Source organism: Schistocerca nitens, chromosome 11 (genome assembly GCF_023898315.1).
Source record: "Schistocerca nitens isolate TAMUIC-IGC-003100 chromosome 11, iqSchNite1.1, whole genome shotgun sequence".
Taxonomy (NCBI): Eukaryota; Metazoa; Arthropoda; class Insecta; order Orthoptera; family Acrididae; genus Schistocerca; species Schistocerca nitens.
This window is the reverse complement of record NC_064624.1, coordinates 157,222,140-157,234,528: the sequence shown is the minus strand read 5'-3', so window position 1 is coordinate 157,234,528 and position 12,389 is coordinate 157,222,140. Positions and strand designations below refer to the sequence as shown.

At 40.0% G+C, this 12,389-nt stretch overlaps 1 pseudogene; it reads right to left on the bottom strand.

Moving 5' to 3' along the window:
* Positions 1 to 9,576: 9,576 nt before the first annotated feature.
* LOC126214085 (5S ribosomal RNA) lies at positions 9,577 to 9,695 on the bottom strand (annotated as a pseudogene).
* Between the last annotated feature and the right edge of the window lie 2,694 nt (positions 9,696 to 12,389).

Genomic DNA, 12,389 nt, shown 5'->3' with positions numbered 1-12,389 from the left:
TTAACTCAGAACAAGTTTTCTACATGCATGTAATCAATAAACTGCATGTGCATTGTCAGACTGTCATAGGTAACATCAGAGAATTCGCATATATCGTTGATGATTAATTTATCTCTCATGTTTACTATTGTTTTAACAACACTAAAGGAAACCTTACGAAAATTGTGCACTGTATTATAAGAAATGAAATAAAACTAACCATGATAACCTTACGACGAAAGTATCTGTACACAAGCATGCCTCTATCGACACGAATTAGTAAAATACTACTCACTTAGATTTTGATTGGGTCTGTGCTTAATTGGTATGCTGTGTCATACTCAAGAGGTATGCAAATGTGGCATTTCATAAATATAGTTACGTATTCCTAGAAACCCAAAATTCGCTTGGCAGCAGCGGAAAGAGGCCTTACCTGTTGTGCAGCATTGTAAGTTTTTCAACATTGCACTATGAGCTGAAAGCATTTTCTTGCGATTTCCTTATTGATGTTTGATCTGACTGCTTGTAGCTCTTTCACAGAAGGGATAAAAACGTTACAGTCAGTGAGACTGGAACTGCGAACCGTAACAGACGCTTTTTCACAGGTCAGCACGTTACCACAGAGCTGGCGAGGAGGTATGGGTTTTAGCTTCCTATTACGAGGACAATAGTAACTAGAACTCGTAAACCGTTATTTGAAGGTCGAAATTAGTTGCGGTTTCCACCTGCAACGACTTTCCTGGCCTGAAAACCGTAAATTTTCAATCTTTTGTTACCCTTCAAGCGATAATAACTCAGATTATTCAATGGAAATGACAGGTAAAATCAAGTGAACTTTGAGGCTTAATTCCGTGCACACCAGGAAGTAACTCGTCGATCACAGAGTAGCCAAACATACGTTGCCTTGTTGCCAAATCTCAGTTACAGTACCAGCAGGAAGAAGACGAACCGAAGTGATCCTACAGCGGTCTGGGAAGTGACCATAGCTGGTGTCTCCAAGTCGCGGCTGCTACGGCCTGGAATACGTAATGCGTCTGATTCGCTTTCTGTAACTAGGTTTAGGGACTGGAGCGTAGTTACTAATAATACTCAGAACTGACTGCAAACTGAGCGTCATAAATCAGTAACTCTCATTGTTGTTTTTATATTTCTTTCGTAAGTGTACTCAAAACTAAGAAAGTCATTCACATGCGTTTTCGTGCCTCGCCAATAGTCGAGCACAACATACAAATAAAAATTAAAAAGAATGTGTGTGTGTTTGAGAGAGAGAGAGAGAGAGAGAGAGAGAGAGAGAGAGAGAGAGAGAGAGAGATAAATAAAAAGCAATGAGAGAGAGAGTAAAAAATTGTTGTAAAGAAATTGAATCATGGTATTTAAAGAAATCTTTCATTAAAATGACACGTTCCACATCATTACGAAATGTCGTATTCATGATCTATGGAACAAGAGTTAATCTAATGTAATCTAATCTAATCTAATCACATCATATTGATGATTAGCCATGAAGAGTCATGAATTACCGAAATTTTGGCCCATACCAGTAACCAAATATAAACTTGAAAATAAAAGACAATATTTGTAATAAACCGTGACTCCTATCAAGACCCTTTCGTCCCTGTTAACTAACCACGAAAGATGTCTGATATACCTCCATTCTGAAGTAACAAAGTGTGCATGCATTTAAAGATGAAGTGCATGATGTGAAGTTCTGTGACGGAGATACGAATCCAACACGTAATCCGATTGTTAACTAAGAAAAATCAAATGTTACGTATCGGTTTTTCTTACGAGCCGCTAGGTGTCTGAATCTAAAATAAGGATACAAACTTTTGTGCCTAAGCGACAATCGAACTGCACACCTACCGTGCATCCACGAATATAGCTTAAGTATCAGTTGCTTACTCATGAACAGTAAGATGTGTGCGTGTTTGACCAGAAATAACGACACCTGTTGCGATTGTTGGAAACACATGAACAGACATTGAAATTGCGCGTTAATTTTCACTAGCAGGTGGGTGTGCACTTGATAAAGCTAGAAATGAAATTATGAATATTTTTGTACTGGATCAGGTTTCAGACCCACATACTTACTTTTGGAGGAGACCTAGAGAAGATTGCAGTCTTGGGAAAAGGAACGAAATGACTGAACTATACTGTTCCGAGAGATTCAGATCCTCGAAAGAGGAGATACGAATTCGAATCACAGTCCAGCACCAAATTTTTAAACGTCTCTAGTTCAATCAAATGGTTCAAATGGCTCTGAGCACTATGGGACTCAACATCTTAGGTCATAAGTCCCCTAGAACTTAGAACTACTTAAACCTAACTAACCTAAGGACATCACACACACACCCATGCCCGAGGCAGGATTCGAACCTGCGACCGTAGCAGTCCCGCGGTTCCGGACTGCAGCGCCAGAACCGCTAGACCACCGCGGCCGGCTCTAGTTCAATCAAGTACAAGTAAAATAAGAGCCCTGTCCCTTTAAATGGCTATCGGTTCATCAAATAAAATAAAATTTTCTAATGTAAGTAAGCTTACTGGCGACTGTATTTCTGTTTATCATGACTTCCGCTGTGTCATTTCCCAACGTAAACCGGCTCTGCCCAGTTGGTAATGAAGGAACGTGATGTTTAATGCGGATTCTGGATTATAACGTCTTTCTCTTGAGGTTACCAGAGGTAAAATAAATCTGTTTGTGCCTCTTAAAAGTAAATGCCTGAACCCACGCATTGCACCTGTGATAGCTCGTTCCACCATACCATTGTGGCCACATTACCCAGCCCCAAGAGTGTGCTGTAACGGATGATGTGCTTAGCTTACAAAATTAGTCACGGTGGAAAAAATGCGAGTCTATTAAATGGTCAAGTAGAAGCAAGCTTCTGACGCAGAGATTATGCTGTTCTCATGTCAGCAGGATGTAAAGACTCTTCTAGGCATCATAGGCTGGATGTGAAGCCATTTTGATTTTTCACAAATTCAGCAAATTTCTTAGTTCGAGAAAATCCACTGTGAAGTGTGAAGTTGCCGGATAATTCGATTATTACTGTTATTATTACTATCATTTTATTCATACCGCTGCTGGAACACGACCGTAGTCTTCAGGTAAAACGCGAGACCAGCTAATATGACGTCTGGCGACCGAAAGCACATATCGACAAAATTTTTATCGCCCCTTTCCTCTCGGTGCTGAAGCTAAGAGTGTAATTCAAGCGAATCTACAATATCATATTAGCTGGTCTCACGTTTTACCTCAAGACTACGGTCGTAGTCAAGAGTAATGTACTAAGACTGGAGTCAAGACTTCGTCTGGGAAGTGCCGCAGTCTACATGTTGCTAGATCGAGCATATTGCCAGACATAGAATTCTGAGAGGAGCACGACTGTATTGTCCACCTTACGTGAACGACTCGGCGGTCAATTTTTTGGTCTGAGACTGTATCTACAGCACATATTGCACGCTGAAGACCCAGAAGAATTAAAAAAAAGTAGTTTATGAGAGCAACGTTAACCATAGCGTTCGAAGTATTCATAGTATTGTATACGTGTGTGTAAACGCCTTCCAATGACCACTCAAGAAAGATATTCCTTCTTTACCAAGTAGACGGTAGGTTGAACCACAATAAAGTCTGGAGTGGCGACATGTAGAGACTCTATCACCAGTAACCTTTCTTATACTAGTTATTTATTTCAAGTGACGACACAAACGCTATGTATGGTCACAGGACACTTATTCCATCTTTTATTTGAGCTTCTGTATGTCGATAAAATTGGTTCTAAACTGGGAATGCAACTCAGAGCGCCCTTAACGCGGAATTTGATCCCTTCGTGGCAATACAGCTCGGCTACAATTTGTTGTTTGTTCAAAACTGCAGATTCCTCAACACCTTCACATATTACGCGTGAATGGGATCGAATCCTGGCCCGGCACTAAAGATTTAATTATGTATTATCAAGCTCTATCATGAGAACACCTATCTGCTGGTGGGTAATAATTTTGATTTTTAATGTATTTTCATTCGTTGTCAACACTAACGATATCTGACGTTTTTACCTCCCAGTGAGACACAGAACTATTTGCGAGATGACTGTAAGTTCAAGATGCTATTCTGAGCAGCTGGTGGAGAAAAATTCGGTAGCTGACGTCTCTTTGTGTGTAGTCAACAACGATATGTGTGGGGCTCTATTCCCAGTGAGCGCTGAACTCTTCGTCATATTATTTCAGTTCGTCGTGTCATTTAATGTTCATACATATTCTCAACTAGCTGCTCGTGAATAACTTTAATTTTTAATGTCATTTTGTGTTAAATAGTTCAAATGGTTCAAATGGCTCTGAGCACTATGGGACTTAACTTCTAAGGTCATCAGTCCCCTAGAACTTAGAACTACTTAAACCTAACTAACCTAAGGACATCACTCACATCCATGCCCGACTGAAGCGCCTAGAACCGCACGGCCACACCGGCCGGCCCCCACCATCTGGTATCAATGCATTACCCTATCATCCATTATATATAATCATTTTCATAGTACACTTGAGATTATAGATGAGTAGGACACAAGACAGGACATAGATAATGTCCGTTTGACGTCAACAGTGTGTAACATTTTACTTTTTTTTAATAGGACAATGTTCCTCTCCAATAATTTTTAGATTAGTTACAATAAGCTTACGCTGCAAGAGAATTCGCTTGTATTTTTCAATATGTGGTCTATTGTCGGTTTGAAGGCCTTCCATAACATCGGCAACGTAGTGCAACTCCACCGAGGGCTGTCTGGAGTAGGGTGGAGATAGCAATGTGAAAGTTGCGAGCTGTCGAAGACGATCTTCATATTCCTAATGCTATTAGGACATCGTATACTCTTGACGACGTTTAGCACCTGTGCAGTCAGTCACCCAATTTCAGAATTCATTTTGAGTAATCCTGCTAAATTCCCAAAATATTGTCTTTTTATATTGATGAGTAATATGGATAGTCGTCACGTTCATGTGCCGTCTACAACGCAAATTTAATGTTACTATCCTAGGAACTAACCTGCAATACGTTTTGTATTTCATAATCGGAACTATCTGCATTAACCGTCATCAGAGCAATGTCAGGGAACAGAATGCAGCAGTGCCTTGCTACCTACTTGAGGACCTGCTTGAGTCGTGTTCTAAGGAAAGGGTAGTTGCTGGTTCACATTATATTACACTAGCGAGAAGTACCGACTTTTCCTTTTCTCTGCAAACATCCAGAACTAAATTCAGTAACTAAATGCTAAGAATATATTTGCATTGTGCCAACTCAAACATCAATAGATATGGATATAGATATAGATACAGATTTTTATATTTAAAGCCATTCTCGTTCTGCGTTGGAATAAACATCATTCATTATTTGCTTGTTCTTGTTACGATTGTTATTGTCATTCTCTCGCTCGCAAGAGTTTTCGCATTCCTATTTGGTATCGATGCACATGAAGAGTGGCTATGAAAGAAGGGAATACTGAATGTTACGTCATGCAGAATACACTCATTTACTTCGGCTCCTCGTGATCTACGCCACAGGAGAAGTGAGATACATAAAGTTGACAGTGTGAGGACAGACCTGGTAGCACAACTGTGCAACTACACAGTGTTACCAGATAAAATGCTGCTGCGGAATCGAAAGTGTAGTACGGACTTTGCCACAGTAGCAGACAGCTGGTAATTTAGGACCATGACCGTGGATTACACTTTGGTCAGTGCTGGTTAGAGTGCTGCAACTGTAAATGGAAGGCTTTGTTTGATAGTCTTATGCTGATGCTGTCTGAATAAATTATGCCACTGGATACAAAGCGGTTTAGTTTTGAGACCTAACCCACGAGGGGGGAAGGCACAGAGGTCTGCTTCAGGAATTCCAAGCAATAAAACACAAAAAACAACCCAGGAAGGGAGACATGCATTTTGTTCATCGTTACGGGGTCAAACAAGAGGGTAACATTACTGAAACAATGATCGGGCTACTTAGTATATAATAGAGCATACAGATTTCAAGGAGGAAACGTATGAAGACGCAGACTTCCTCGTTATCAATATGTGCGGCATATCTTTCGTGTTAACGAAAGTAAATTCCCGCTTTACCTCTTCTTACGTGTCAAATGAAATGAATGCCATGATGAATAGAATATTTGTTGACTGCGTCTCTTCTTGCTTCCATCCTTACCAACATATTTCTTCATTCTCGTGGTAATCATGACATTCTATGTGTATGCTGCAATAGATTGCAAGTGGACAAATTCGACATCGAGGTGCAAAGCGTTATATTCAATTCGAATAAGCTTCCGGTGTATTTTTTCTTCGTTTGTATTTTTAGATGATTATGAACGTTACGGAAAAGTATCTCACATGCTTTATGTTGAATGAGAAACATTGAATGATCCGTTTTGCTTTCCCTACGTTGAAATGATATAATGTCGGCGTCAACAGCCTTCTTCCACGCCGGAAGCTGAAACTTGTATGATTCTGGATTAATGATAATTGAATGTCTCATATGTATACATAGCCCACAAGGCGACGTCAGAAACTATCAGGGGAGAACGCCGCATAAAAACCAAACGTGCGCGCGCGTCTCCACTCTGAAGAACCGTATCGGAGAATCACGGCAAGCATTTCGCTGAAGAGCTGCCTCGTCAGAGAGCCTAGAAATGGCAGCGTCGTAGCAAGTATTTGTCAACACTCTGATAGTGCATTTACTTCCGGGTTTAGGTCAGCGTTACCTCGCTAAATTCACTTGACATTCGTTTTCCACATCGAAGACTCGTACGATATAATCCACTGCAAGATGACACAATTAGAAAGTATATTTAATTTCTGGACTCCAAGAACGGCGTTCTTCACATAAGTAACACCTGTTTGTGTGTGCATTCGGGAGGACGACGGTGCAATCCCGCGCCCGGCCATCCTGATTTAGGTTTTCAATGATTTCCCTAAATCGCTTCAGGCAAATGCCGGGATGGTTCCTTAGGAAGGGCACGGCCGATTTCCTTCCCCATCCTTCCCTAATCCGAGCTTGTGCTCCGTCTCTAATGACATCGTTGTCGACGGGACGTTAAAACAGTAATCTCCACCTCCTCTGTTCGTGTGTTTAAGGTTGCGTTTTGAGGCTCAGGCAACATCGCAGTGACTATATTCCGCCTCTGGCCGCCAGTGTGTCGTTAGCTCAGAGGTTCCCTTGTGCGTTGCAGTGCTTGTACTATAAGACATAGCAGTTCGAATCACGGTAGAAGCCGCTGACTACAACCTTTTATTTTCCATTTTAATTAATGGAGTTGCAAACTGCTAGTAAAAATTTCTTATGCGAAATCTGAAGAATGCCTTTAAACATCAATCTTCGTCCGATTTCGACTTAGTAAATTAAGTTAATATCATGGATTTCTGCTTTGCAAATTCCAAGGTGCTTCACTGTAAAATAGACCCTGAAAAGATTCAAACCGACTGTCAACGATATAAATTTGAGCTTTGTTCGTCATATAGGTCTAACATGTCAGAAGGTTGTTTATGAAGTGCACATGTTCATTAATATAGTTCCCTTCTTCTAAATTTTTGCAATAGCATTTAACTGTAGACGTTTTCTAACACCGGCGTTAGCAATTCCTTTCCGTTCTCTGAAACCTTCAAAACGACAAATTTTTCTGGTTTAAATCTGATGACCTTAACTATCACTTCCGATCAACAATAAATACTTCATGAACCCATACATGGAACTCCAAATGTGCAGTGTTCCTGCACTGCTACAGAGCATGCATTGCAAGGTATTCACACAGTTTATCGCATAGACTTACCGTAAGGAATGAAACAAGAACTGTAATACACTTTACACCACAGACGCTCACTCTGGCTTGACGAAAACATCCAAACATTGACCAAAAGTTGCACAAATAATTGAGTTTGAAAGGAAAAGAAACGAGGTATGAAGCATTTATAAATTCATCGAATGTAGTGAGGTGGTTTAATTTCGTCCCAGTCTATAAAATTAATTTCGGGCCATACTCAGCTCTTGCCGATTAATGTAATATACTACTCGCCTACTAATCAGGGCGTCTGTCTCCGTTGCTTTTGAGCGTGAATGGAAATTGTAGAAATTTTCTGTGGAGCAACATTTAATAATATCGCGTTTTAAATCATCAAAAGCGATGAGCGGTAGCAGGCGCTTTCGATAAAGAACGGGGGAGTGCAGCGCCGCTGCTGTCGCCACGGCCGCTGCCAGTAGCCAGCAAATGGATCCCGGAGCTTTGCCGCATACGGCGTCCAGAGGAGGACAGTCTGCAGGAAATCTGCCGCAAAATCGTTACTGGATAAAATTTTGATATCGGTGTGTCACAAAGCGAAATAGATTGAATCTGCGCTACCATTACATTCACGTCTTCAGCATTCAGACAGAAGAGGCTATAAAAATATTTTATGCCAGCTGCTCTCGATCCACTGACATTATGAACAGAAACAACGCACGCTACCGCTAGACCACAGGCGTAATCAGCCTAGAGTTTCTCTATCATGGGACAAGTTTTCCTCCAGGAAGTGCCGCAGTCTACAGTGTTGCCAGATTGTGCAGATAACCGGACTTAGAAAATTAGCGAGTTGGCCAGTTTTTTTGTCCCATGTCGCGATCGGCGCGGACTTAGCCTCTGAAGCGGCCGGCCGCCGGTCAAGTTTTATGTCAAAGAGTGTACAACAATGAAAAACTACAAAGGAAATTCTCTCTATGATTACGCGCTAGCAATAAACTATAGCTACACTAATTACACAAACTACAAGAAAAAATCAGAAGATTCCAGTGAGGTATCCTCGGCTAAGGGTCGCCATATGAAAAGTCCCCTTAGAAAAATTATTGAACTACTGCGCTGATAAACCTCTTACATTATTTGATTTTCAAAGAGCTGAGCAAAACTGAACGTACTCAGGCGCGCTCTTTACCTATTCTGATCAACATTAAACTGACACACAATATTTTTAGCGCAACGCAATCTGACTTTCAATAATCCCTACAAAAGAATGGCCATGACTAACATTAACCTATGCCTTTCGCAAATCACTTACCTCACAAAAATCTTCGTTACTCGAACTACTGCAATACAGCGAGCGCCAATACTGCTAGCTAAATAAAAGATTCAAACTACGGAAGGCACCAACTACTGATAGGCATAGTTAGCAAATGAAAGATGTTGATAGAGAACAAACAATGTATTTACCTTAATAGTGTTCAAAAGTCGTCATATATAGCAGTTCATGACATCCATTCATACAAATTTACTGTCTCTGATGGACACATGTCCAGATCGTCCGCTCTCTCTCCCCACATCCACCACTGCTGGCGGCTCACCTCCAACTGCGCAACGCTACGCGCTGTTCACATCCAGCTGCCCAACACTGCAATGGCAGACAACAATGCAAACTAGCCACAGACTGCACACAGCACAGCCAGTGATTTTCATACAGAGCGCTACGTGGCGTTACCAATGTAAAAACCTAAACAGCCTACTTACAAGTTTACATTCCACTTATTGCGTTAAGACAATCCGTTCAGTGCTTTTATTTTTCTGTTAGTGTCCATGTAATTATTTCCTTTGGTCTTCTATACTTTTGCGCCCGGTGTTCCGAGGCGGTCACCCATCCTCGTACTAAGCGGGCCCGATATTGCTTAATTTCGGTGCTCGGACGTGAACCGGTGTATTCAACATGGTATGGTCGTAGCGTTCATGTACTGTAGGCGCACGGCAGAATTCGCATTAAGCTCGTCTCCGAATATTTTGCGGTCGAAACCGGCCGCATTTGACGCAAAGCACTTCCCTCCGCTGCAGCGAGTTCCTCGAGGACGGCGCTGAGCCGCGTGTGTGAGACGCACAGCTGGTCGTTGCCCCTCCTGTCATTCGCTTGGTGTGTGCAACCTTCGACACTCGCGGAAGACGCATCTTGTCCCTGGTGTCCAGCGGATAATTTAGTCCTGGTTTTTTTTTTTGTTTGTTGGCTGTCATGGCCTCATTACTATATTCTACCCGAGGCCAACGTGAGGTTATTTGCACAAGGTCAAGTGCTGATGTTACACCCATCTGCTTTGACCTGTAATGTCGTGGTGAGCCTTGATGTTTTTGAGTCTTTGTGTTTGTAGATTGTGTGTGGTAGTATTTTGTAGCTCTGTTATGCTGTATGTTTTTTAGTAAGTAGTTTGACATAAATTGAATGTTTCATGTTGGTATTGAAATAATTTGTGCTGGCTTTCTGCTGAGTTACTTTGAATTTGCATATTTTGGCTAATGGATTCATTTTTATGTCTGGAAAATTAGTGCTGTGTGCTTCTTGTGGTCGGAGATCCAATATTTTTCTTTTTTTTCTGTGGTGAAGATGATGTAGATATTTATGAGTAGCTCATTGCTTGTTGCAATGGGCAAAGTTGTTTCAATATATTGAAATTGGTGGTGGTGAGTTTTAATGTATTTTCGGGATTTCCTTGGTCCTTTACTGTTCCTGTTATTTATAAATGATTTACCTTATTCTTCAATGATTCAGTGCAATTTTACCATCTTTGCAGATGATACTAACATAATGGTTAATGGTCTTAAATGTGAAAATGTTCAAGAGTCTGTTAATACTATTCTTATAGATTTAATGAAATGGTTTACTGCAAATGGTCTTTCACTTAACCTGAGTAAGACTAATTATATTCAGTTCACCCCAACTGCCAAAACTGAGGAAGAAATGACTGTTAAATATGCCACACAGGTCATAGAAAGAGTGGAAATAACAAAGTTTCTAGGCGTGAAGATTGACTGTAGAGTAAACTGGTCCCATCACGTTTTAGATCTTTACAAGAGACTCAGCTCTTCAGTTTTTGCAATGTGAATCATCTCTGTCAGTGTAAACTTAAGCATTAAAAAAGCTGCATACTATGGTTACTTCCATTCTTTGATGGCATATGGAATTATTTTCTGGGGAAATCAACCTCTTGCAAAGAAAATATTCATTGCTCAGAAGCGTGTTGTCAGAGTGATGTCTGGTGTAGATCCTAGATGCAGCTGCAGAAGCCTATTCCGGAATCTGGGAATTCTTACAACTACTTCTCAATATATATACTCACTTGTGTGTTTCATGAGTAAAAACACTGATTTATACAAATGTAACAGTGAATACCATCAGTATAACACAAGGAGGAAACATTATTTCCACACTGAAGGTAAAAATTTGAAGATTGTGCAGAAGGGTGTACAGTCCTCTGGTATAAAGATATTTAATGCTCTTCCTCCAGAAATCAAATGTGAATTTGCCAACAAATCTACATTTTAAGAGCTTCTGAGGCAATTTCTTTTAGCCATGTCATTTTACAGTTTGGAAGAGTTTATGAAACACAGTGAGAAACGGCCTTAAAATAAGATGTATTATCATATAAATTGAACATTAAGCTGAACATTCTTGTCACATATGTAACTCTTTTAGTGTTAACTGCTTATATTTAACAGTCTGGGTTATATGACCTTTTCAGGTTTAATTTACTTTGTTTTATACCTGTAATCTGTAGGTCTAAGGATTCTCATTCCATTATATTGTGTTATGGATCATTGTAGTGGTTAAGTAACTTTATATTCTTTACCTGTAAACATAGTGTACAAGTACTTGTCATTGACAATGTAAAAATTGACACACACTACATCCATGTGAAATTGTCGCAGTTGGATCCATGGTGTAAGAAATAAATAAATAAATAAATAAATAAATGTTCGGTAATTTTGGATTGTTATTGGTAGGTATGATGGCTACTGATGTACCATCGTTGTTTAGGATACATTTCTGATATTAGTCATGGGAACATGGTTTGTTGTACTGAAAAATTTGGTTTAGATAGAGTAAGTAAAAGTGTTGTATATAGGGCTTTGCTTGAGCTATGTGGGAGGAGTGAAATTTACATCACCATGTTTTAGAGTAGTCGGTTCCTGGTATCGAGGGCTTTGTTGGAGCTGTGTAGCTCAAGTGAAAATTGTGTTGAGTTTCTGAGTTCTGCGTGGGTTGATGGTATTGAGGTCTTCATGTGAGATATATATGTCACGTGAAATTTACAACACCAAAAGTTTTCATTTTTGTAATTTTTTTTGTTAAATTTTGAGTATTTTGTGTACTTCATTTTTGGGTGAATACTTGTTTTGCAGTGATGTCATTATTGCCAGTGAGTGGAAAAAAATCACTATTCTCTTGAAATTGTGGCTCTTTATTTATGTCATGCCACTTTAGTCAATTTATATATTGTGAAGGTGCTATGAGAATACTTAATGTCTTGAAGATACACACACAGAATGACAGTCGTTAAACATTACTGTCTATCTCAAGATTCTCACTTCCAATTTGATGCAATATGTGATTAGATTAGCTGGATATGTGCTTTACCATTTGACAACTTAATA